Source organism: Sciurus vulgaris, assembly GCF_902686455.1.
Source record: "Sciurus vulgaris genome assembly, contig: HiC_scaffold_632_arrow_ctg1, whole genome shotgun sequence".
In the NCBI taxonomy this organism is placed as follows: Eukaryota; Metazoa; Chordata; class Mammalia; order Rodentia; family Sciuridae; genus Sciurus; species Sciurus vulgaris.
The window spans coordinates 1,432,472-1,458,321 of NW_027632957.1; the positions used below are offsets into that span (position 1 = coordinate 1,432,472).

General features: G+C 35.9%; 1 pseudogene across 1 annotated transcript; it reads left to right on the forward strand.

Moving 5' to 3' along the window:
* The first annotated feature begins 736 nt into the window (after nucleotides 1-736).
* Nucleotides 737-23,817, forward strand: LOC306652069 (flavin-containing monooxygenase 5-like; annotated as a pseudogene). The gene is made up of 7 exons: nucleotides 737-820; nucleotides 13,460-13,647; nucleotides 15,553-15,715; nucleotides 16,959-17,098; nucleotides 18,295-18,497; nucleotides 21,410-21,737; nucleotides 23,767-23,817. The product of its transcript is annotated as a flavin-containing monooxygenase 5-like (transcript).
* The last annotated feature ends 2,033 nt before the right edge of the window (nucleotides 23,818-25,850 follow it).

The window sequence follows — 25,850 nt, forward strand, 5'->3', positions numbered from 1 at the left end:
ATTATCTAAGGAACAAGCTAGAACTATTGTCAAAAATTGTCAACATGTGTCACTTATCTCCTAGTACCTCAAAATGGTGTTAACCCTAGAGGATTACAAGCCAATCATATATGGCAAATGGATGTTACTCATATCCCAGAATTTGGAAAGATTAGATACATGCATGTGTCCATAGATAGTTATGCAGGATTTATTATGGCCTCCTTACAGTCAGGTAAAAAAACAAAAGATATTATAAATCACTGCCTATATACCTTTTCAATTCTGGGCATTCCAAAAACAATAAAAACAGACAATGGTCCAGGCTATACATCCTTAACACTTAAACAGTTTTGTTCTATATTTGGTATATATCATGTCACAGGTATTCCTTATAACCCCTAGGGACAAGGAATTATAGAAAGATATCATCTAACTATTAAGACCTTATTAATAAAACAAAAAGGGGGAATAGGGGATTTATATACACCTAAGAACAGATTAACCATAGCCCTTTTTACCTTAAATTTTTTGAATTTGAATAAATCAGGAAAATCAGCAGTGGATTGACATGCTACAGTTGACACTGACATAAAGCCACAAGCTTTATGGAAAGATGTTGTAACAGGAGAATGGAAAGTACCTTCCCCGGTCTTGATTTGGGGAAGAGGGCATGTGTGTGTATTTCCACAGGAAGAAAAGATGCCAGTTTGGATTCCAGAAAGGTTAGTCCAAGCAGTTAAGATGGTTCGTCAAGATGCAGCAGAGACCTCTGGGTATCCTGCTGCTACTGATGATGGTGAATTTCATCCAGGGTGAACAGTTCTGGACAACAGTCAGGGTACTGCCTTGACTGGTTCCAGACTCTCAAGGTGGTGCAGTCTTTCCTCAGTTCTTTTCCACATATGAATCTACTGGGCAAGTTACCCTTAAGTACACACCACCATTGGACTTCAAGTTTACCCTGAATTTATCACTAGAGAATGCATTATGCCTCAGCTTTGGCAGTGGCACAACTTGTGTGCAGTTGATCGATCATACTTTGGCAGATATTACCTTAAATAAATAAAAAAACTCCAATATAAATGTCACTGGTTACATGCCCAAAGCTATTAATAATATCCATTTGGTCCTTAAGAGGGCCTAAGGCATGTGTGCATATAAGCCCCCTGGATTTGTAAAAGGAGGGTCTATAAGTAAAGGAAAGTGCACTAATCAAAAGGTTAATGGAGTTAATACTGAAATATGTAGAGAGAGTGAAACAATTACTCTTTCATATGCTCCTGTGTGCCTAGCTCTCCCTTTCCTTTTTGTGACTTCTAATCAGAACTTCTCTAGAGAGTTATTTTCCCAGATCACACAACAATGGACAGATAGATTCGACAAGCTGGTAACAAGGCTTCGAGGGCAGATCCTCACCATGAATTCCACTAATGTGGAGGTCAAACCGGGAGGGCTTATCACAGGAGCATTAGATAAACTAACACAATTTAGCAGCCAATTTGGGGGACTCTTAAGTCCCACAATAATAAGCTTGGGTATGCTTGTGTTAATTCTATTCTACATCTACAAACACCTCAAAGCCAGTCAACAGGCTTATAATGTGATCATAAAATAGGCCATGGCCACCCTTGAAGCATGACAATCTCCCAGTATATGGCTTAGTATGCTGGATCGGTAGTCAAGGACGGGTAACCATGGGAAAACACTGTACCAACCTAAGACAGAAAGACCAACCCCGCTTTGGTATCCTTTGATGATGGGTAAGGACAGGATGTTGATTCCCGGGACCTAAGCGAGACATGATCCCTGCCAGCTTCCTTTTCATTTCATATAAGGAAGGGGGAGATATTGGGGGCTATGCCATAGGGACTGCACTGATATTTCACCTGGCAGCCAATCACAGGTTGCTTTGACCACATCGGTGGTGAGGAGTTTGAATAGCATAAACACACCCAGGTGATTTGTCATTGGCCATATCCAATTAAGTCCACACACACAACATGGGCACAGGTGTTCCTGAGTGCTCCTGATCGGTCCTGCTCATTTTGACCTTTACCATTATTGGGAAGCTAGCTCCTCACCTAATATTTGCATAATTGGCATCAGCCCTAACCTTCACCTCCTGGAGGGGATATAAGCCAGTGCTACTCAAGCGCCGGGGGTTCGAGGTTCGAGGCCCTAGGTTTGAGGTTGCAGGATCCAGGTTGGAGGTTCCAGTTCCCGAGTTTCCTGATTCATCAATAAACCATTCCGAATTCAAGAGCCTCACTACTCTTCTGTCCCCCACACCAAATTGACTCCACTGGATGGTGCCAATCCAACCCAAAGTTTAATAAGGTAATAAAAGAGAAACACTAAATGAAGACAAAGATGCCAAATTTATCCTGCTGTTAGTTACCAATTGGGCATCAGCAAGTCCAAAAGAAGAGACAGGACTTTTAGCAAAGGCAGCCTAAGTTCCTGTTTTACTCCCCTATTTCGGTGTTTTCTCAAAACCTTATGTTTTACATCCTTTGGTGGCTTCTCTGGAAGATTCTCTATTCTATGAAACTGCTACTGAGTGTTTTTTGCATCCTATTCTCTGTTTGACTTATTTCCTCCAATCCAGATTCTAATGCACTATATTTATCTATCTGGTAAAGCAATGATATCAAACACCTGCCACTTAAACAAGAGGATGCTGATTATTTTTAACTTAAACATTTCAGAGATGGGGTCCTAGCTATAAGCAAAGTAGAGCATTGATATATTGAGTCTGACATTTAAAATATAGTTGGGAAAGGCTAGCTGAGAGACTCCAGGTGTGCAAGTCACATACAACATTCAGAAGTTTTACTCTGAATGCTATATAAAATGAGCCTAAAGGGGAGAAGCAGAGACTTCAGTTAGGAGTATATTGCAATAGTCTGGGGAAAATAAGATAATTTGGGGCTCAGCATGGTAATAGTGTTGTAGTGAGTAGATATATTGAACAGGTAATGCCTAGAAGATTCACAAATTGATAATTGGGGAGAAATAGGAGAATAAAAGGTTATTTCAAGGATTTGACATTAGCATGTGGTAGAATGGAGTTGCCATATGGAAGGAGGAAGAAAGAATGAAGAGTTTGGGGAACATGATGAGTTCCTTTTTGTGCTGACAAGTATGCAGACATAGAAGGACTCTCATACATTGCTAGTGGGAATGTAAATTAGTACAGCCATAATGAAAATTGTTATGGGGAACCTCAAAAACAACTAACAAAGGCTAAAAATAGAAATACCATATGATCCAGAAACTCCATTACTGAGTGTGTATCCAAAGGAAATGAAATCAGTATGTCAAAGAGATATCACTTCCATGTTTTGTACAGCACTTTTTATAATAGCCAAGATATGGAATCAACCTAGGTGCCCTTTTGTGAATGAATGAATAAAGAAAATGTGGCATGTATATACAATGGATTATTTTTAAGCCAAAAAGGATGAAATTCTATCACTTAGAGCAACATGGATGAGCCTGTGGGACATTAAGTGAAATAAGTCATGCATAAGAAAACACTGCATATTTTCACTTCAATGTGGAAACTGAAAAAGTTGATATCATAAAAGTGGAGAGTAGAATAATGATTACCAGTCTAGGAAGAGTGAGAAGAAGAGGGGAATGGAGAAAGGAAGGTTAGTGGGCACAGAGGTGCAGCTGGATAGGAGGAACTTCTAATGCTCCCTAACACAATGGAGTTCTTATGGTTGATGATAATTAATTGAATATTTTAAAATAGTATAGAGGATAGTGAACGTTTCTAACAATAAAATGATAAATATTTGAGGTAATCGATAAATCAAATACCTGGATCTGATTATTTAACATTGTATACACATAATGAAATGTCACTGTATTCCATAGATATGTACAATTATTATGTCCATTAAAATTTGTAAAATATATGTATTGAAAGCTTTTTTCTAAAGGAATTCATGTTGAGAAAAAAAATTCAATTTTGGACAGAGTATAATGAGACAGTAATACAGATCCAAGTACAGGTTTTGTATAGTTTACTGGATAGACTATTAAAGAGTTCAGGGGAAAGGGTTAGAACTGAGCACAGATAAGGAAGTCATAATTTTAGGATGGAGCTAAGTTATAATATCCCCAAGACCATGACTGGAACTATAAAAAAAATACTAATCCTTGGTCAACTCATATTTCGAAATTGAGAAGAGGACGCAGCTTAAGAGACTAAGATCAGCCAGTGAAATAGTATGAGAACTAAGAATATAGTACTTCTAAGACCAAATAAAATAGGGTTTCAAGAGTGATGGTCTGCATCTAATGCAGTTAAGATGTGGAGTAAAGTTAGAATAGAAAGTAACCACTAAATTGATCAACATTATGTTTTTGAATGGTCTTGGCAAGGAGTCCAGTGCCTGACTGGAGTGATTACATAAAGAGAATGAGAGGAAAGAAGGTGGAGACAGCCTATATCACCCCTTTTGAAGAGTTTTGATGTAAAAGGAAGCAAAAAATTGGCAGCAGTAGCTACCAGTTCAAAGGCAGTTTATTTTGTTTTAAGATTGTGATGTTAGAGCATATTGAATGCTTATGGAAATGTTCCAGTGGGGATATAATCAAATGATAGCAGGGTAATGTTCTTCAGTGAGAGAAGATGGGATCTAATAATGCACAAGTAGAGGGTTTGGCCTAGACAGTAAAAGGCAGAGTATGAAAACAGATTTGGTAGTGACAGCACCTGATCTCTCCTGACTCTATTTTCTAAATGAAATGAGAAAAGATGGCATCTGGTGAGCTTGTGTGGGAGGGGTGTTGGGGGTTTGAGGACAGAAAGATGTGAAATAGTTGTCTAGGAAAATGGAGCGTGAAAGCACGAGAGGAATATGGTACCATTGCCAAGCAGTAGTGAGGGCCACTTGAAGTTGATGGTCAGAAAACCAGGCAGCATGGTGTGTGTTGGCTTCAGGTGGGGAAGAGTTAGGGAATTGAGTCTTACCAGGGTTGGATATTGGCCAGATGAATAGAGTAGAGAGTGATAATAAAGTTGGTCATATCCCCAGTGTCTAGAATAGAAGTGAACATGAGAGATAATGTCCCTGTAATTGTGGAGCTCAGGTTCTAGTGATGAAGAAATATAAAAAGTAAAGAAAGTACAAATAAACTGTCAGGTAGAATAGTGCTAAGAAGGTAATGATATTGAGAATAGGACTGCGGAGGAGCTGAGTGGGTGAAGAGGATGTCACTGGAAAAATGACATTCAAATTAAGGTCAGAATGATGGGAAGCCAGCTATATAAAATAATAGAAAGAAAGTTTAGGTCAGAGGGATCGCAAAGGCAAAGCTATTGAGACAATATTTATAAGGGATAATAAATATATCTAAAAATTGGTGACAGAGCTGTGTACAGTGGAGCACACCTGTAATCCCAGCTACTTGGGAGGCTGAGATAGAAGGATGGCAAGTTCAGAGTAACCCCGGGAAACTTAGAGAGACAGTCTCAAAGTAAAAATTACTGTAAAATGAAATAAAAGGTATGTAAAATGAAAAGCTATGTAGCTCAATGGTAGAACAATATCCTATCATGTGTGGGGCCCTGGGTTCAATCTCTAATGCTGAAAGAAAAAGAAAAAAAAAAACAGTGAAGATGCATTTGAAGGTATTTGGCCATTGATAAGCATATGGTTGAAAGTGAGAGAAACAGATTCCAGGAGGATTACCACAGGTGTTTACCCTGGGATATGGATGTTTGTGCTGCCTCTGAGGGATTATAAGAGAAAAACTCTGGTTTGAGGGAAGGAGGATAATAAATTCATGATTATGATGTATTGGATTTGTACCTAGAACAGTGTCTGGCCCATAGGTAGCACTGAGAAAGTATTCTTAAATACTTGAGTGAGGGGCCTTTAGAACAATTTGAAAATATAGGACCTATGATTGTTATAACCCTGAGGAAAAGAGAGGGCATTTAACAAATGGGCAAACTAAGGCACAGAAAGTTTAGGAAACTTGTTCAATATTTTCTAGTGAGTCAGTATTAACTGCCAGAATGAAGGCTAGCTCAATTCCTTTTTCATTCATTGCTCAGGCCATATAGTCATAATGCTTTTATTCTGTTTTATTCCTCCACAAAAGGGAATGCCCTTTGACAACAGCAACCCAGTAACATTAACAGTAACCAAATCATGCGTTTGATAGATCTCAGCATCAACCCCAACCAAAGCAACATGATTAAAGCTCAGGTTAGTGTACAGGTTATATTTGCTGCCCAGTATGTTCTTGATCTACTGGGTTACAGTAGGATACTGGTTGGCAGCATCTACTGCATCAGATATGGAGCTTCAATAAAAGATGTGACCATACAGAAAAATGTTTCAGACCTCTTCTTGCATTCATGAACTTGGATTTTTGGGCTAAGGTTAGGATTAGGTCAGTGCCCTACACTGAGTTGAAAGCAATTTGGGTTTTCTTTCTCCCAAGCAAGGAAATACTACACTTGACTTTGATGTAATTATATATCTCAGGCATCAGATTTATATAATAAATGTAAAACCCACAGAGCCCAAGAGCCTGAGAAGATATACCAATGAGACTGTGCATTTAAGTATGGCAGGAAATGTTTTACAGAAATCTTGCCCAGTCACCTCTGAGAATTGTCACTTCCTTTCAATACCAAAGGTAAGGCATACACTAAAAAAGTATCAAAAATTTATTGAGAACATAGGTCAGAGATTGTAGATAACTTTGCACTGAAACTTGTCTGTATCTTTTGTTTGACAGAGCAGTTCTTGTTTTCCTATTTCATTTATTTAAAGTATAGGAATTTAACCCAAAGTTTTATGTGTGTTAGACAAGCACTGTCCTACTGAGCTACATCCCCATTCCTTTTTATTTTATTTTATTTTATTTGGGGCATGGGTAGTCTGGCTAAGTTGCCAAGGCTGGCTTCAAACTGTGATCTTCCTGCATTAGCCTCCTGAATAATTATGATGACAAGCTTGTGCCATTTTACCCCAATTTTTTTCATTCTAATTTAATACTTTTTTCAAATTTGTTACAAGTAATTTCACTCTTTTTGGTCCAGCAGGAAAACATTTATGCAATCTACCTAGCTGGTCCCTGAAGGCTTTGAGTGTACTACTGTTGGAGTTCAACTTTGCTGACAGATTTTCATGTAAGGAGCAAATCATCTCAGCAGTAAAATTGAATAAAACCAAATGTTCCTCCTGATTCGGCCTATGCTGAAATCCTAAGAACACTCTGTTACCTTCCTCTTCCTCTGGGTTTATAAGATCCCAAAGCCATCTTATACCCTAACTGCACAAAGCCTTGGTCTTAGGTTTGAAAAATGAACATACATGTTGCACATATATCTGTATTCCTGAGGTACAGTTGTAAAATTTAGCCAAGGGAGTTTCCCATTTTGATACCCATAATGCTCAAAAATGGAATGTAAAATAATCTTCAACCTTATCAGACTTAAATAATCTGAGAGTGCTTCCAAAAGGTCCATGATCCATAGTAATTCATAGTGAGGACAATAATCGTAGTCCTATAGCATTGTTTAGAACTAAATAGACCACTTTTTTAAAAATTATATTTTAGATGTTGATAGACCTTTATTTATTTATTTATTTTTATATGCCATGCTGAGAAATGAACCTAGTGACTCACACATGCTAGGCAAGGGCTCTACCAGGGAGCCATAACCCCAGTCCCAACTTTTTTTAAAAAATAAGAAACAAAATACAAATTTGAATCTCCAGGGTATTGTTAAAGACCAAAATACTTTAGCTGGAAATATATCTGGAGATCACCCAACTGTCTGCATCTCACCAGTAAAGACACAAGAGATGAGAAGTTATTCTTCAGGGTTGAGGTTCCATGGTAATCTCATTAGCTTGTGAAGTCCACAGGCATAGTGTTTTCCCCATTTTCACGACCCATAGATGTGGTGTCTGAAAGCAAACAGAATCACAGAGGTTTTAGAAAATGTAGAGTGGTTGCTTCTAATATGTCTTAAAGGTAAATGAGCTAGAATTACCTGCTAACAACTCCTTCCAGGAAAACCAACCTATAATCTTCAACATTACTTTTTCTATTAAAACTCCAGGTATTTTTCTGACATGTCTTATCCTTGCATAAGATATAAAATTTGATAGTATGGTTTGCTGTAAACTTCTTGCTTTGAGAAATTCAAAGTCCTTTGTCTTCTAGAAGAGGGTAGAGGGCACATGCAAAGTGGTTTTCTTGCCTTTACACATACTCAGTTTTATAGTTAAATTGTATTAATATGCACATCTAAATCTGCCACTTGTTAGCAACCATTAACAATTTTATCTATTTAAATGGTATGCTTATTAAGTGCCAAAAAGTATCAGTCACCTTCATTGATCTCTAACTTGGTTTACTTTTAAAATCATTTTCTGAACAATCTAATGGAATTGAGGTGTCACAGGTGTATTTCACATCATAAAAACTAACACAGTGTTGGCCAGCTACTTAAAAGTGGCCTTATGACATTTCTTAGTTGAACAAATGTGTTGTTTCTTGACTCCATTTTGGGAACTAATTCTGACTATAGTCTTATTCAGATATAAAATGCATACCCTCAGCAAATCCCTATACATTTATCATAATCAGGTGTGGTCTGAAACCCCTGTTAATTTGTTTTTAGTAACATAAAATTCTACTCTTGAAATCCAGTCACACCCTAGTGTAGAGGATAAGAGCACCGTTTATATTCAAAGACTGTCATTTACAAGAAGTATGCCCTTGGGCAAATAATTAAACCTCTCTGCCCACTGTTCTTTAATCTTTAGAAAGGGATAATTGCAATACCCCCTTTGTACAGTGATCATAGGGAGTAAGTGAAAGAAAAATTACATCAATCACTTATAAAAGTGACAGCTCCATATATGGTTACATGTCAGTTATTATTCATGCCTAGAGTGAGACCCCCACATTTTGAGTCTCCTTAAGCATCCTAGCCAGGTTTGGCAATTACTGAACAGCAGTGAAATGAATTGAGGCAGGGATGATTTTGGGAGGGTAGCCATTATTCTGCCTGATTATCAGTTTTATGGTTTTTAACCTCTAAATGGTTTTGAAGTTAAAATCTGCTGAATATACAGCATGGGGATTTCTTTTTTATTATCCTCTGGGCAAAATTTCAATACCTTATGAATTGCTTCCACAAGAAAAATAAACTTTCATCATAATGCTCTGATTTCTCTGACTTTTCTTAACACAGACATACCTACATGATTCACTATTATGTTCTAGAACCAAGAATGATACCTGGTATATATTTTCTACCCAATATATTTGTTTAATAAGTGGATTTCTGAAAACGAAGCTGTCCTGAGTGGCTGCTAAGAATGTTTATGGAGCTATAGACCCTCCTTTTCACATTTTTTAGTTATATAGCTGTGGAGACTAAGATATTATAAACATCCTGTAATGGACTGAATATATTTTGCATGTTGCTGATGGCTACCTTGAGAACTTTTTCCTGAGATATACTTCTCTATCAGTCCCATGATCATTATTTGGAGTCTAGTTGTCCTTCCATCCCCCAAAACATTTTTTATAATTTTTTAGAGGTTTCATATGTAGAATTGATCTAAGAACTTTGAAATTCCACCTCCACTGGTAGGTGTCCAATAAGAACACTGGGAATTCAGCGTTTCTACTTTCTCATTTCTTGTGACATTTTTCTGGGATTCAGTATATTTTTATTTTCTCCTCAGGTAGTGCCACTTGCACTTTCCTATCGTGGTTCTTCTTTCATTTTTCTATCTGCCAAACAAGTGTTTTCTCAGACACCACCATTTCTATTTTCTGATCATGTTCCACCTACCAAACTGGTATTGTCTCCTCCTTGTACAGCTGAAAACATTCTAATAATAATTACATTAGCTTTCAAGACATTCATTTCAATCAATTCTTGATCTCTTCATTAACATTAAATAAGATTGATGGTAAAAGTAGTTTGTGATATGATATATATATATATCAGTTTACTTTGCTGTTACCTTATGAATGAAGTTACGTGAAAGTTAATAAATTTCTTTTAAAATGACAAGGATTTAATACGTACTCAATGCTATAAAATAATCTTGATATTTTTTAGTCAAACTGCATATCTAAAAATTATTAAACCATGCTAAACTGTGCTTTTTAAACTTTAATGTACACATGAATTACTGGAGTTTCTCATGAATTAATTTGGATTATATCAAAATTCTCCATTTCTACCAAGCCCTAAGTGATATTTATGCTGATGATCAGATAACTATTTCACATAGTAAAGTTTTAAAGTATAGACAGATAGACAAATTGATGCCATGTGGGCACAATATAATATAAAATGTTACTGTTACTCTTTAATCAGAAAATTAAATAATATACAACAATAAATGAAATGTTTTTTAAAAAAACATAAATTTCATAACTCTTCCTTTGTCAAAAAATGGCAAAAAAAGAGAATAAGACAATAAATGTATTAAAAAACAGTTTAAAGGGTGTAGTTGTCCACTTTTGCTAAATATTTAAGAATTAATCACTGGGAGAACATTAACAAAAAATGATGTAAACCCATTCATGAGATTCTGGTTGTGTTGATCTGGAGTCCCAATAAAGTTCTCTGCTAGGTAATATAGGAAATATAAAGTGCTAAAATGTTAATTAGGGCAGAGATATAGTCACAACCACACCTTAAATGAATACTTTTGTTGAAATACATAAAATAAATAAGAAAAGACTTGAAAGGAGACTCCTGAAAATCTTAATACCAGTCAAAAAGAAATAATTATGGGGCAGACAAATGAGTATGATTAATTTTGGATTCCTACACTAAATAATTCCTTAATAAGAATTGGGAGAAAAATGAACCTGAAAGTGGACAAATCCAACATTCTGTTTTGTGGATATTTAATGCTTTGTAATACCTGCTTTCCTAATATTTATTCATTTCTGTAATACAAAGGAAGGAGAGGGTCTAAATTGGTTAAGGTGATTTTCTATAATCAGAAAGAATTTAAATGTAATAGATTTGAAAACCTGTGGTGTGTGACATTTCAGTGACAGAATAATAGGCTGGATTCATATTGCATTATTTTATTGGATTACCACCTTAACCCCTTGAAGTAATTAACTGGAACTTTTTGAGGAAGCAAAAAGTTTGTGGTAGGAAGGAAGACACTGAGTTAGGGACAAATGTCATCTGAATCAGTGCTTCTCAGTTTTCATGTGCATCTGAATCAGTTGAGGATTTTGTTATGTTAGTTCTGATTCAGTAAGTCTAGGGAGGGGCCTAAAATTCTGCATTTCTAACAATGCCCCTAGTGAACCCCTTTGTTCTGGTCCACAGACCATACTCGTTGGGGGCGGTGCCATGTTGACAGCGCCAGGGCGGCATCTGATCACATCGGCAGCGAGGAAGTTAATTGACATAAGCACACTCAGGTGATTTATCGTCCACGTACACAAGGTATGCACATGTGTTCTTGAGTGCTCCTAATTGTGCCTGCTGGGATATCTAGCATCTTGCTAATCTTTGCGTAAGAGGCGTGGCCCTGCTCTCCACCTCCTGGAGGTGATATAAGTGTAGGCGGAGTGAGACAGAGACACAGCAGCCATTTGCAGAAAAGCAGTAGAAGAAGACACGCATGGAAGCAGCTAGATATGCAACAGCAGCCAGAAGAAAGGAAAAACATGCATGGCAGCAGTGAGTAGGGGCAGTGGCGGAAGGCAGATGGCAGAGCAGAGAACTGAGAATGCATCACTGAAGCACCTTAGGTAGACACACCCTAAGTTCACAGGATGCAGGACGCACCAGTAAGAAGTAGCAGGCCTTAAGTGAGGCATAGAAGTCTCTCTTCCTCTAAGCTCTAAACAAAGTCTGTCCTTCTCTCAGTGTCTCTCTTAAGCAAAGTCTCTCTCTCCTCTCAAAGCAAGTAAACCTCATTTCCTCTATCCTCTATGAACAAACAAGCAAGAAAGCAGTGCACTAAAGAGAAAGATGGAAGTAGCTCAGTTTCCAGTCCACCACCCATAAGACTCGTGCAAGTTGTTGCTGCAAGCAGTGACAAATATCCACGGACTTTTTACCATAAAGAGTCAGTAACAATACTTTGGGTAGCAAGGATCTAGAACAGTGGTTCTCAAATTTCAGTTATTTTTCTTAAGCATTTAATGTGTTTTCTTTTTATTTTAGGAATAATGCTGACAGTAACATCCTTTAATAATAATCTTTGTTTGAAAGTCTGAATATTTCCTTAAAAGGCTATGTAAATTTCAAGGATTTTTATATATATTGCAAAATTACTCAGAAAATATTATACTAACTTATACTCTTCCTTGTATGTTTTGATCTAACCCATTTTTACTCATTTAAATGACTGTTACCCAGCAATAGTAACAATGGGGTAAATAACAACTTATACTAAAAAGAGACTTAGTACATTTTCTGAGAGCAATGTCTCAATATATATGAAAATTTTTGAGACTTATTGATTCATCTGGGAAGTTCTCACTTGGAGTTTCCTGTGATTGCCATCCAATGAGTGCTAAGACTGAATTTAATGTGACTACATTGTTCACATTTTTAGAAATTTAGTTGGGATAGATAGAATTTCTGGGGGCTATTTGAATATTTCTCTATCATAGATATTTCCTTCCATGTGCCTAGGTTGGGCTTCCTAACAGTATTGTGGTCTCAATGTATTTGGAGTTTTTATAGTAAAGATTTAGAATTTCCCCCAAAAGCCCAGGTGTTCAAGTCTTGGTTTCCAATGCTGCATTGTCCAGAGGTGGGTCTTTTGGAAAGTGATTCATTCCTTAGTTTCTGACATCATCAATGAATTCATTCATTGACAACTGAATGGATTACTAGGCAGTGGTAGAAACTGTAGGCAGGTGGGACATGGTTGAAAAACAGATCACGGGTTCAGGGGTGGTTACCTTTGGGGACTCTATCTTGTCCTGGGCCTCTTCCTCCAACCCCTGCTTTCTGGCTACCATGAGCTGAGAAGATTTCCTCTGCCATACCCTTCCACCATGATTTTCTGCCTTGCCTGAAGCCAAAAGCAGTGGAGCTGAATCCTCTGAATCCATGAGCCAAAATAATTCTTTCTCATTGGGTTTCAGCTACAAAAGCTAACTTCTTACATGGCTGCTAGGTTCCACCAAAGTAAGTCTTCTAAAACACCTTAGAAGCTACAAGGCTACTTATTACTTAGTATTGAAAATCATTCAGTGGCATTTCAACTGTATACTTTTGGTCAAAAGCAAGTCATAAAGATACTGAGATTCAAGGGGAAGGAACTACACAGAGGCACAAGTACTGAAAGATGTATGGAGGCGGTGTATGTGTGTATTTGTTTGAATTGGCATTTATTTCAGGAAATTTTCAACTGTTCACAGGCTATTCGTAAGTCAGGAAATTAGTTCTCAAGTTGTCATGAATACTTCCAATTTACTGCAGGAAAATCCTGAAGGAGGGAGACTCAGTATTTAAAATTGGTGATCATCAATTCTTCTAAGGAGATTATGTGCTTCAGTGACTACAGCATCCCAGATCATTATCTTAACTTCATGCACAATTCCTAGGTCCTTTAGTATTTCAGGATGTATGCAAAAGACTTCAAACTTTTAAAGTTTATCCAGTTCAAGGAAGGCAGTTTTGTGGGTGTCTTTGTGTTGAAGTTCTTCATCATGTAAATGAATAATATGGCTTCATTTACCAGTGGTTATGTGTAAATATTAGGTTGAAATGCTCAAGTACAAAGACTCCACTCTTTGTTCTCTCTCTAAAATACCCCTGGAAAAGTCTCTCATATATTTTGGCTGCAGATACAGAAAGATACCTGCCACCAGTATTTTCATTGTCTTCACTTCACTCTCTGCTTATAATAAAGGAGATGAGGGGAATGAGTAGGTATGAGAATTTTAAATCTTTCTGGTTCTAAAATTTTTCCACTATTGCTTTATTCTTTTATACATTCTGAGGCATTTTTCAATATATTATTTTATGTGATCACCAAAACCACCTGGTGAATTACTTAGTGATTGGGAAGTTATTGAGGAAGCAAATAAGTTAAATCTGGTGGAGAGAGTAGAACACTGAATTAGGAAAAAAAACCCTGAATTCCGGCCCTTGTTCTTACTACTAATTAACTTGTGACCTGAGATGAGTTAGTTTCTCAACTTGAATTTATTGTAATTTTCTTTTTATGTAAAAGAAGATGATTGTACTGTATGACTTTTGGTTCCTTTCTTCTCTAATGTCTGCTGTGATTTTTCCATAGTTTATAATCATGACCATAAACAGATATATCATCTGGCTTAAAGCCCAAACCTTTCACCTTTTTCTGTTTAGCAACAATAATAAAATGGTATTATCTGGTGACAATTTCCAAAGGGAGTCATTTACAGCACAGTGGTGAATCTCTGACCTGTTTAAGTGACAGTTCTTGAACAAGTTTCTTACTGTCCTAAGTAGTGATGATGCAAAGAGAAAAATTAAGTAACTTAACCAAGTAACTGTGTTTAAAGACACAAAAAAATGAAAAAGAAAATTATTATTATACATATAAGTAATAAACCAAGTAATAAGTACTATAGAGATCTATACATTGTGGCTCAGAAGAGGGATGATTAACCCATCAGGGAAGAGGAATCAAGTTCCAGGAAAGATTTTTAGAGAAGATAATGTCCAGGCTGAGTCTTGAGTAGAACGAAGTCTGCCAAATGAAAAGGAATAAATGGATGATCCAATAGAAGCACAAGCTTGTGTAAAAACACATGACGGAACTGTAAATAATACAGGATGGTTAAGTATTTGTGTCTCTATTATTCCACTAAGACATTATAGCCAAGGCCCTGGAAGCTCATTGGAATGCATTCTTGATGTTTCCTTAGGCTGGCAGAGTAACCCATATTTATTGTTTTTTTTTTTAACTAAAAATTATACCACTATTTTCCTATATCACAGCCTCTTTCTCTACAGTTACTTGTAAAGTGGGCATATTTAAAAGACAAAGAGAGATTCCTTTAAAGAAATAAGAGCCACTGAAAATTTTACCTACTCTAACATGAAAGAGAGCCTCTTAGTCACATGTGTGAGGTTAGTCAAAGAGAACAGTATTTTAGTGTCAGAAGACATCAGGCAACTTGGGGATGTCCGGGGATAGTGGAGGAATAGATGTTTAGTGCACAGAGTGTCACAGAATTACAGGAGAAATTCAAGATTTATTCAGGTGCTACAATGCCTTAAGGCAGAGACTAAAAATTCTTTCAAATCTTACTTCTTTAGAGGCACAGGAGAGTACATTCATCTGTCAACTCCATTTTACTTTATCTGCCTTATAGAAGTCTTCTCATTTGGACCACAACCTCAAACAAAACTGTTCTTTATGGACTATGAAAATCAAATATTCTTACAAGGACCCTAATGATGTGATGGTATCTGTAGTATCAACCTTTTGTGTAAAATTTTGCAAGATAAGTCATGTCTGGGAAGATATACATTGTACTGGCTATGGTTACAGTCCCCTTTGTATGTTACTTTGCTTTCAGACCACTGTGTACAGTGGGAAGAAGAGGCCTGATTTCTGTACTTCAGGAAAATGGGAGATGGTCACTAAGTGAGATGGGAAAAAGAAGGTTAATGTCTTTGATGGAGTCATGCCATGCACTGGCCATCACACTAATGCTCACTTACCCCTGAAAATCTTTCCAGGTGCATGACCTACCAGAAAGGAGGTTGACCCTCAAGCCATGCCATTGACACTGAGGAATAGAAGGTTGTGGTCTGAGTGATTTTTACTATGGGGTAAAATAAGGCTTACCCTAATTGTGCTTGTTCCCTTGAAAATGGGATAATTTGTTTTATTGCCATTTGGGCAATGGTAATTTTAGAGTTTAGAGGTCTGTGAACAATCATATCACCACATTATGCCATTTCAGTCAAGGCTGGAAAACATACAGAATGGTGATCACATAAGATTATAATGTGAACTGAAAAATTTCCATTGGCTGAGTAGTATCATAGCCATTATAATATCATGGTGATGTTGATGTATAAACCCATCTGCACTGTCAGTTGTATAATATTATAGCTCACACAATTATGTATGTGGTACATAATAAAAATAAACCCCCATGTTACTCTTTTATTTATTTACTGTACTACATTAGCATAGAGTGTACCATTTCTACTTACAGAATCATTTACTGTAAAGCAAACTGCCATGTTACACCAACTAGCCTCACATGTCTCATGTTTATTATGGGTCTTGATAGCATCAGGAGGTGAATCGAGTGACTGGCCTAAACAATCTATTCTTGTGTAAGTACTTCTGTCATGTTTTCACAATAATGAAACCAACTGACAGCAAATTTTTGGGGACGTACTTCTGACAAGTAGAACATGATTAAATTTAGTTTCACAATGACTTTGGTCTTCTTAAGGATCAAAAAGGAAGACTGTGGATCTCTTACACAGCATTGGTTCAGATGTGGAATTTTTCAGTGATCTAGGAAACAAACATTGAGTTTCTTAGGGTTAAATGAAAGCTTGAATAATTTAGTTTCACTTTGGGGCCTGAACTTTCTTTTTCTAAAAAATGCACTTTATGTATACTCTAGAGTATACAGAAACATATATACTCTAATTGAAATGGGACTATTATCTAAAGGAATGAAAAGACAAAAGAGAATGGCAGTTTTCTGAGGCAATTTGGATTTGTGAGTCTGCAAATACAAAATAAATACAAAAAAAATACAAAATAAATACAAAATAAAAAGTACTTACAATAAAGGAATCACAAGTTACTATTCTGGAACTATGGAAGAAACAAATAAGCAAAAGTATTCAGAATGACAAGAATAGCTGAATAAAGGGAGAACAAATGGATATGTTATTCAACTTTAAATTCTACAAAAGAATGATTATACATTGATACCCATCACATAAACTATCCTCAATGAGAAGTTCAAAGGACAGTACTTCCATAGTCAAGACTATAAAAACCCAGAGTCATTTGCTGGAAACAGAGTCTTTATAATTTTGGGGAATTCTGGAGGAGATCTGACTGTAGAGATGAGCTAAACAGCCAAGAAGGTTTGAGTGAATGATTTAGTTTGCTTCATTCTATCTTCAGTCTTATCAAGAAGGTAGGCCCAACAGCTTATGGATGGCTGCACATTGCCCATCAGTGCCAGTGGCAAATAGGGGATTTGGTTTCATTGCCTCAATTGGCATCACGATTGATGCTAATGGAGAGGCAAGATGACTGGTTAGAGTTCCACTATTCAGTTGGCTTTATGATAAGGAATAAGTTCACTGCTTCAGACTGCACTCAGAATCCCAGTTAGGGCTGGGGCTGTAGCTCAGTGGCAAGGCCTGGCATGTGTGAGGCACTGGGTTTCATCTTTAGCACCACAGAAAAATAAACAAATAAAACAAAGTCATACTGTGCATCTACAACTACAAAAAACTTTTTTAAAAGATTCCTAATTAGCCTCTCCCTGGTTTTGATGAAGACGAGGTATTTGCTGGAAGAGTTTGTGTAAATGCAATATTGAGAGTGTGAATTGTCCATTGACCAGAAGAAATGCCATGTTCTCATATAATGGAAGGCACATTTTGGTAAGTAAATCTTTTACTTAACAGGATGGTGGGTGAGTTTCCTTTTTGCCACTCAAATGGAATAAAAAGAAGCAATCTAATCTTTCCAAAAACATATGGATATCAGCATTTACCCACTGAGCCACTTCCCCAGCCCTTTTTATATTTATTTAGAGACAGGGTCTCACTGAGTTGATTAGGGCTTTGCTAAATTGCTGAGGCTGGCTTTGAGCTCATAATCCTGCAGCCTTAAGCACTTGAGACACTGGGATTATAGGAATGAACCACTGAGCCCAGCCTATGCCATGATTTTTTAATGAGTCCTATAAGTGGTAAGTGGTATTGAAGTTCAGAGGGTGGAGAGAGAATTCTCAGCCTGAAAGGTCAGTGATGTTCTCATAGAGGAAGCCAACTTGATCTAGATCTTAAAAATGAATGGGCTGAGGAGAATTTAAAAGAGGAGAAATTTTCAAGCACATTAACTTTAAACAGAAACATAGTGGTGTATCACAGTGAGATATATTCTTGGACAGTGTTTGGGAAGGAAAATGGCAGGAAAATTTTTTAAAAAGATTGTACAGAACTAAAATGCCACACTAGTGAGTTTGAACTTCATCTTGAATAAAGTGGGAGTGCTTTCAGATTGTAAGCCAGTATGATAAAAGTAAATGGTATTTTCCATGCCTTAGGTATTCCTCAGTACCAGGAGTGGGGTTTGGATCCTGAATTGTGAAGGGGACCATGGATATCCTTTAGATGCGGTACACTTTTCTGAACTTAAACATCTTATATCAAAGATATGTGGCCAAGCATTAACAAATACATTTTTGGAAAAAAAGTATGAGTCAAAGATTTGATTATGAAATGTTTGGCCTGAAGCCAAAACACAGGTATGTTCTCAAGATGGGAATGGAGTTGATAATGGCTAAGTACAAGATCAAGGATTGTTCACACAGGCTAACAGAGCTATCTCTACCCATACATTAAGAAAATCCAGAGAATTTAAAATTCAATTTTTACCTTATCAACCACAGAAGAACAAGATCTGCTGATCTAAAGGATTTCTGTAAATTGTTCTCATTGGCATTAACCATTTTCTTGTTCTTTCAGGTATCAATTCATTGTATATTGTGCCCAACAACAACAAAAAGGTAGTACAGGGCAGTGCATCATTCAGTCAGTCAACAAATATGGGGCACCTGTTGTGAGCAAGGCATTATATTGGGCATGAAAAACAGAGAGAAAAGGCATGATAATACAAATAATACCTTACCTTTTTTGAAGAGTTTTTAAAGACAAGCACAGTGATGAGTTTTTATGTATTATCTCATTTAAACCTTACAAAAGGCCCTGGGGGTCCATACATTTTTATGTCCATTTTACAGAATTAAAAAATTGAAACTAAGAGAAACTAAGTAATTTGCAGAAGGAAAACATGAGTAACAAATGGAAGACTTCAGAATGGATCTTACCTTAAAAATATAAATGAGAAGACAGACAACAGGACATGACAAAGAAATGCATAGGATTCAGAGTTTAAAGAATGAGGTTCTCATACAGCCAGGAGGACCATTGTGAAATCATTTCTATATACTGACTTTAAATATTTTTTTCTGTCTAATTTCTCATTTTTGAAAATGTTCAGATCTGCAGAAAAGCAGTTCAATAATAAATACATTGAACATTCATATATCTTTTACCTAGATTCACCTATCAAATATGGCCATATTTGCTTTTTCTGTTTTCTCTTTTAGAAGATAGGAAGATCCAAAAAATATGTAATATACATATATACTTAAGTTCATTTTTTTTAAAGTAAGTCAAAGTCATTAATATATACCTAAGAAAAAGGGCACTCTGCTATATACCATAATACAATTATCACATTTGGGAAATTTAACATTGATAAAATACATTATCTACAATGTTGGCATATTTAAATTTTCACAGATGTCCCAATAATATTCTTTTTTTTTTCCTTTGGGTACTAGGGATTGAAACCAGAGTCACTTTACCACAGAGTTATATTCCCAGCCCTTTGTATTATTTGAGATAGGGTCTCACTAAGTTGCTTAGGTCCTTGCTAAATTACATCAGCAATTTGAAATTAATTAGTAAGATGATACTTGGATGCTGTGTTCCCCAACAACTTTTTCATTGAGTTATTTAAGTATGAATATCTTTTGTAATTGCAAAACAAATTGAGGTGTTATGGAATAATAAGAGGTAGGTAAATAGAGTTACCATGTATCATTCTAATTATAATATCTTAGAATAGCAAAAGGAACATTATAGCCTGAGACCTGCTCATAGTCTGATATATCTAGGCTATATTGCAAAATTAGAAGAGTAGTTGAATATATCTCTAGGTCTATCGGGTAAGAAACATTTTGTACGCTCTGCTAAATAAAAAGTTTGGGGTATTTAGCTGAGTGGCAGAGCACTTGCCTAGAATTAAAGCAAATGAGTAATATAATAATAAATCTGTAATAAAGGTATTGTAGAATGACCACAGATCCTGACCAGATAATATTCTTTCTAGCTTTTTATTTTCTTTTCTACATTGAGTATCCTAAAATCATGTTTACTTGCCTTTCTATTCCATGGCAAATGGTATAGAAGGCAGATAGGAAGGGAGGCCTAAAGACAACTATAATAGTTCAGGAGAGATAGGGAGGAAACAAAACTCTTCTGGGTAATCTTCCTTTTTAAGGGATAAAGAGCATAGGCTTGGTAAGCACATATGAGACAGTTTTGTGACTTGGCCATCTATGTAAATGGTTGTAGTGCTAGTGAAAGGGATTAGGTTTAGAGAGAAAAATGAAATCATGAGGTTGGATGCAGAAAATAATCTTCCAAAAGGTAAGAATCAAAGCAAATTAAATTCAACAAATCAAGGATAGCTGTAAACCATATAATATTTCTGAGGCTCGATCAGGAAGATAATAGAATGAAGACTGTCACAACCTACTGACTTAAAATTCAGAAATTAAGACTGTTTTAAAACTGAATTAAGACTTTTTTTTTTTAAAGACACAAGATACTGGAAGCCTGGCTTCATTATTCTGACACCCTTATTCCATGCTGTCTCTAGAAAACACTACTTAATAGGTCCAAAGTATCCTAACAGAGTTTATAGAAAGCTATTTTAATAGAAATTCTAAAATACTAGGCTGTATACCATTGGTCAAGTCACTTCACTTCTCTTGACTTCAGTTTTCACATCTATACAACCTAGATAATTACCCCTATCCTATCTCCTTCATAGAGTTTGTGACTGTCAAGATAATGCATGGAAATGTAATTTAAATTCTAAATTGCTATATGGATGTAATTTATTACACAGTTTGGGAAATGAAATTCTAAATCTACCTCTTGGGCCTTTGGAACTAGAAATGGAAATGAACAGAATAATAACAGACAAGTTCTGCCAGAGTTAATGATATGTGGACAGATACTATTAGCCTATGGCCTTATGATACCACATAGGGTTAGTATTACTTAAGAAACGACATATGCATTCCTCAAATAAGACTCTTCTTCCTTCACTTCTTCAGTACTTTTCCACTTTCAGTGACTTTTAGGGTTCAGCTTTTGCCCTGAAAAGCTGATGTAAAGTAGAACTGGTATAAAGTAGAACTTTTCCAAATTTCATTGGTAGACTGAGTGGAAACCATTGCTGTTGTTTAACCACCTCCACAAAAGCAAAAATTTACTTACATAATTTTTTCTCTCTTTCCCCTTCTTTCTCTCTCTCTTGGTTACTCTCATTTCTCCTCTTCACCTTTATTGGCACTCATAAAGCTCTGAGCCAGCATCCAACAATAAATGATGATCTGCCAAATATATAATTTCTGGCTTGGTAAATGTGAAAGGAAATGTGAAGAAATTCACAGAGACAGCTGCCATATTTGAGGATGGCTCCAGAGAGGATGACATTGATACTGTTATCTTTGCCACAGGCTGTAGGTTTGCCTTTGCTTTTCTTGAAGTTTCCATCAAAGTGGTCAAAAACAAGATATCTCCATATCAAACGTCTTCCCCCAACCGAGAAAAGTCAATTCTTGCTATCATAGGCCTGATTCAACACTTAGGAGCCATTATGTCCATTGTAGAGCTCAAGTATTTAAAGGTAAGTGACTGTACAAATTGACTACTTAATTACTTGATTATGTTTCATTGCATTTATGTACTTGCTTTTAAATAGCAGTATGTATGACTGAAATCTTGAGGGTTGCATAATATCTGGCATAAAGTTATTACTAGAACATTTATTTTTAAGTGATTCTAAAGTAGTAATTGATCACCATAAACTTATATTACAATCACCTGGGATATTTTCCAAACTTAGAGATGCTTTGATCTCATCCCTGGTGATACTTATTCAGTACATCTGGGTGGGAGAGGCATAAGATTTTTTGACAAAATTGTTCCCCAGATGATTCCACTCATCTAAATTTTGGACAACTGGCATGTATTTGTGAAGTAAAAGAATGCCATCTTTCATTATAGAAAATGTCTAATATAGAAATGGTGTGACTTAATTTCAGACAGCAAGTTAACACCTGGTAGGAGACTAGTCCAGAATGTAGAATATTCAGCTTTCAAATCCTCACACCCTCTTTACATACCTTCTTTCAGTTTTGACTAGGAGACTAGAAAAAAACTTTGAGGTTTGGGATAGTAGGTTCAACATGAGTCGGCAGAGGATAAGGATTCTAAAAGGCATGATTAAATCTAGCATCATCAAAAAATTATGTCCCAGAACACATAATTGTTCTCTAAACTGATCAGACTACCACCTGAAACACTATAAAATTGAAACTGGAATTCAATGAATAAGGAGAGAGATAAGAATGATTTAAGGAATGTGAAAACATATCATTTGAAATGCAGATGAATTTTCTAGAGAAGTTTAGGCAAAATAAGTTAAGATCTGGAGGAGATCTGAGAGTTCCCTTCAAATATTTGAAGGAATAACCTACTTAGTAGGTCAAAGTAGGTTAATACTTCTCCAGTATCCAATTCTTCCATGGCTACATACTAAAAGAAAAAAGGAAATTTTGATATATGAGTGGGAAAATCACCAATATTTATATAAAGTTAGGGGAAAATGACAGTAAATTGAGTTCTGAGTATTACAAGTAATTGAGAATGTTGGGAAATAATGTTATAGGAATTAAGGAAAATGAAGTCAGGGTTATTCATAGAGGTGATATCTATCTATCTATCGAGAAAGTTCTTCGCTGCCATGCAAGAAGTTTTTTTTTTTTTTTTTTTTTTTTAATGTACGCTCTAGAGAGCGACTGAAAGATTTTAACTGGGAGAGGAGAACTCAAATAAGATTTGCAATTTAGAATTAGAGGGAGTAAAATTGGATTGTCAGTCCAAGTAAGACCTCTTGAAGCCTTTAAACCAAAGCAATGGCAATGTAAAAGCATGGACAAATTTGAATGAAACTTCATAGGAGCTTTTAAAAGGATTTGGTGGCAGAATACATGTTGAGGATAAGAGAGAAAAGAATCTGCCCAGGTGCTGTGGCCATTATTGTAAACTAGGACTATAAAACGGGGAGCAAGATTGGGAGGGAGATAAGAAATATGATGCAATATGTGTCTAAACAAGATAATACTGAAAGTTAATGAATTCAAAGAGAACTGCATCATGGAATGTTGTAAATATCTTTGTCCATCAAATCTTAACAGATTTTTGTTAATGTTCATGAACTGACTCCCTGTCACCACCAAGAAATAGATCTCCACCCCCTCCTCCTCCATAAAGTTTCAAGCTAATAAATGCAAGTAAATCTGCATTTATTTACTCACTCTGACATGTATTCTAAATTGCAAATCTGATTTGAGTTCTCTTCCAGTCAAAATTCTTCAGTGGTTCTCTATAGCCTACATTAAATGCAAATTTCTTCCATGGCAGCCAAGAACTTTCTTGATATCACCTCTATGAATACCCTGTAAGAAGTAATTAGAAATAAGCTCTCAAAATGTATTTCTTGAGCATCCTAAAAGACCTGTGATTAATTTCAAAGGAAATATTCCCATTCTTCCTTATTGGTTTATAATTAATAATCTCTGTAGCTAAAATGAGAAAAGACATCAAAAACACAGTAAGCTCTGAGTATTGAATTTCTGACTTCTGTGTTTCAGGATAAGCATATCAGGATAGATAATTCAGTGTGCCCAGAAAAGGGCAACTAGAATGGTAGAGAACATGAAACCTGTTATATAAGGAACCTGTGCTGGTTAACCAGATAATGAGATGGTTAAAGTAGTTATGACAAGTGCTTTTCACATATTTTAAGATCTGTCAGGTGTTAAGATTCAATTCTGTGGCTCCAGAAGGAAGAGCTAGTTCCCATGATGCAAGTAGAAGAGAAATACATTTGGGGATCAGTACAAAAAATAATGTTCCATCAACTACAGCAATCAATTTTATCATCTTAGATGGCAATGAGATCTCCAAGACCAGAGACTTTAAAGGAGGAATGAGATGATCACTTGATATTGTATTATAGAAAGAAGGATTGGACTGAGTAAGAAACATTCCTGTACTGAAATTCTACATTCCAGAATTTTATAGAGTAACAATTTAGGATTGTGGCTTAAATTTTCTACATGGCATAGTGTCTACATATCTGGTCATAAGGCTATATATATTGGCAAAAGGCTAATTGTTTGAACTATAGTTGTTTATATAAACTTAAATGTGATTCTGCCTTTGTCTAGCCATGTCCTTGGTGTTAGATCCTAGTACAGGAACTGTTTGTATATTAATGCTTAAATTTATTTGTCAAAGTTGGGTATTATGAGTTACCCTTGGCCTTACCCCCCACACAAACTCCTATCTAATAAAAGAGTACAGAAGGTGAGGCTTATCTTCCATAGGACTTTAGCATAAAATGTGATTGAGAATTTATGTTTACTTCCTTTAATCTCCATTGCATAAAATACATTTGATTTTAAGATACCTGTGTAGGTGCATTTCTCCAGTCCCCTCCTTTTTTGAGATGGTCTTTTATTACATTGCTCAGACTGATTGAACCCCTGGACTCAAATTATCGTCTTACTTTATCCTCCCAAGTGCTGGGATTGCAGGTTGTGTCACCACACCCAACTTTCCTTTGTCCTTGTATCTCATTTTCCATGTGATTTTTGAGACCATTTGTCATTTCCATGTGCCCATATTTCATTTACCAACTCAAAGACTATGTTAGGGAGGAGGCAGGTATTTGTTGGAAAGCAGAGTACAGTAAACATGTTAAGACAAAGCAGAATAAAGCTACACATATTGATAAAGTTGAATATTCTTTATCCAAAAATGCTTAGGACTACAGGTGTTTTGAACTTCATGTATTTTCAGAGTTTGAAATATTTCCATATATATAATGGCCTATCTTGGAGATGGAACCCAAATCTAAAACTGAAATTCACTTATTTTTATATGTACCTTATAAATACACACATAAGATAATTTTATTCAATAGTTTTAATGTGCCTGTTTTTTGACTGTGAGCTATCACATGAGGTCAAGTGCTGAATTTTCTACTTGTGGCATCTTGTCAACATTCAAAGAGTATTGAGGTTTGGAACATTTCAGATTACTGTTTTTCCAATTAGGCATGCTCTAATTATTATATTTTGATGGTGGCCAGATTGGGTAATCAAGCAAACTATGATCTCTTTGAGTACAGAAAATTATTCTATATTTCTTTGAATTTCTCATAACACAGTAATTGTTAATAGGATCATTGTTTTTACTGAGGTAAATTACACTCAAATTTTAATTTTTTTTTTCTTTAGGGCTAAAAACTTTTCCTCACAAAGTGAAATGATGGCAGGTATAACTAAAATTCAAGAGTAAATGCCAGAAGGATAAGAAATTCTCCCAGGATGATATATGGTAACTTTTTCTACATATTTCCTAATTAAAACAACATTTTACCACATTTCAGTTTCCTCTTGTTAATTTGAGAATTCTGATTAAAAAGGGAACAATATTGGTGACAACTGAATGGGGAAATATCACTAACAGTTTCAATGTGAATGAGAAAGGAGAGAAAACTCAAGAAAAGTGTATAAAGACTATGTTTAGGACTTAAAAGAAAAGTTAGATAGAAAAAAACTCATGGAGAAAAAAGTTAGATATGTTATTTTAGGAGGAATTACTTGAAGCAGTAATAGAGCTGCCAAAGGAAGGAAGAATATGTTGAATTAATGATAATTTCATATCT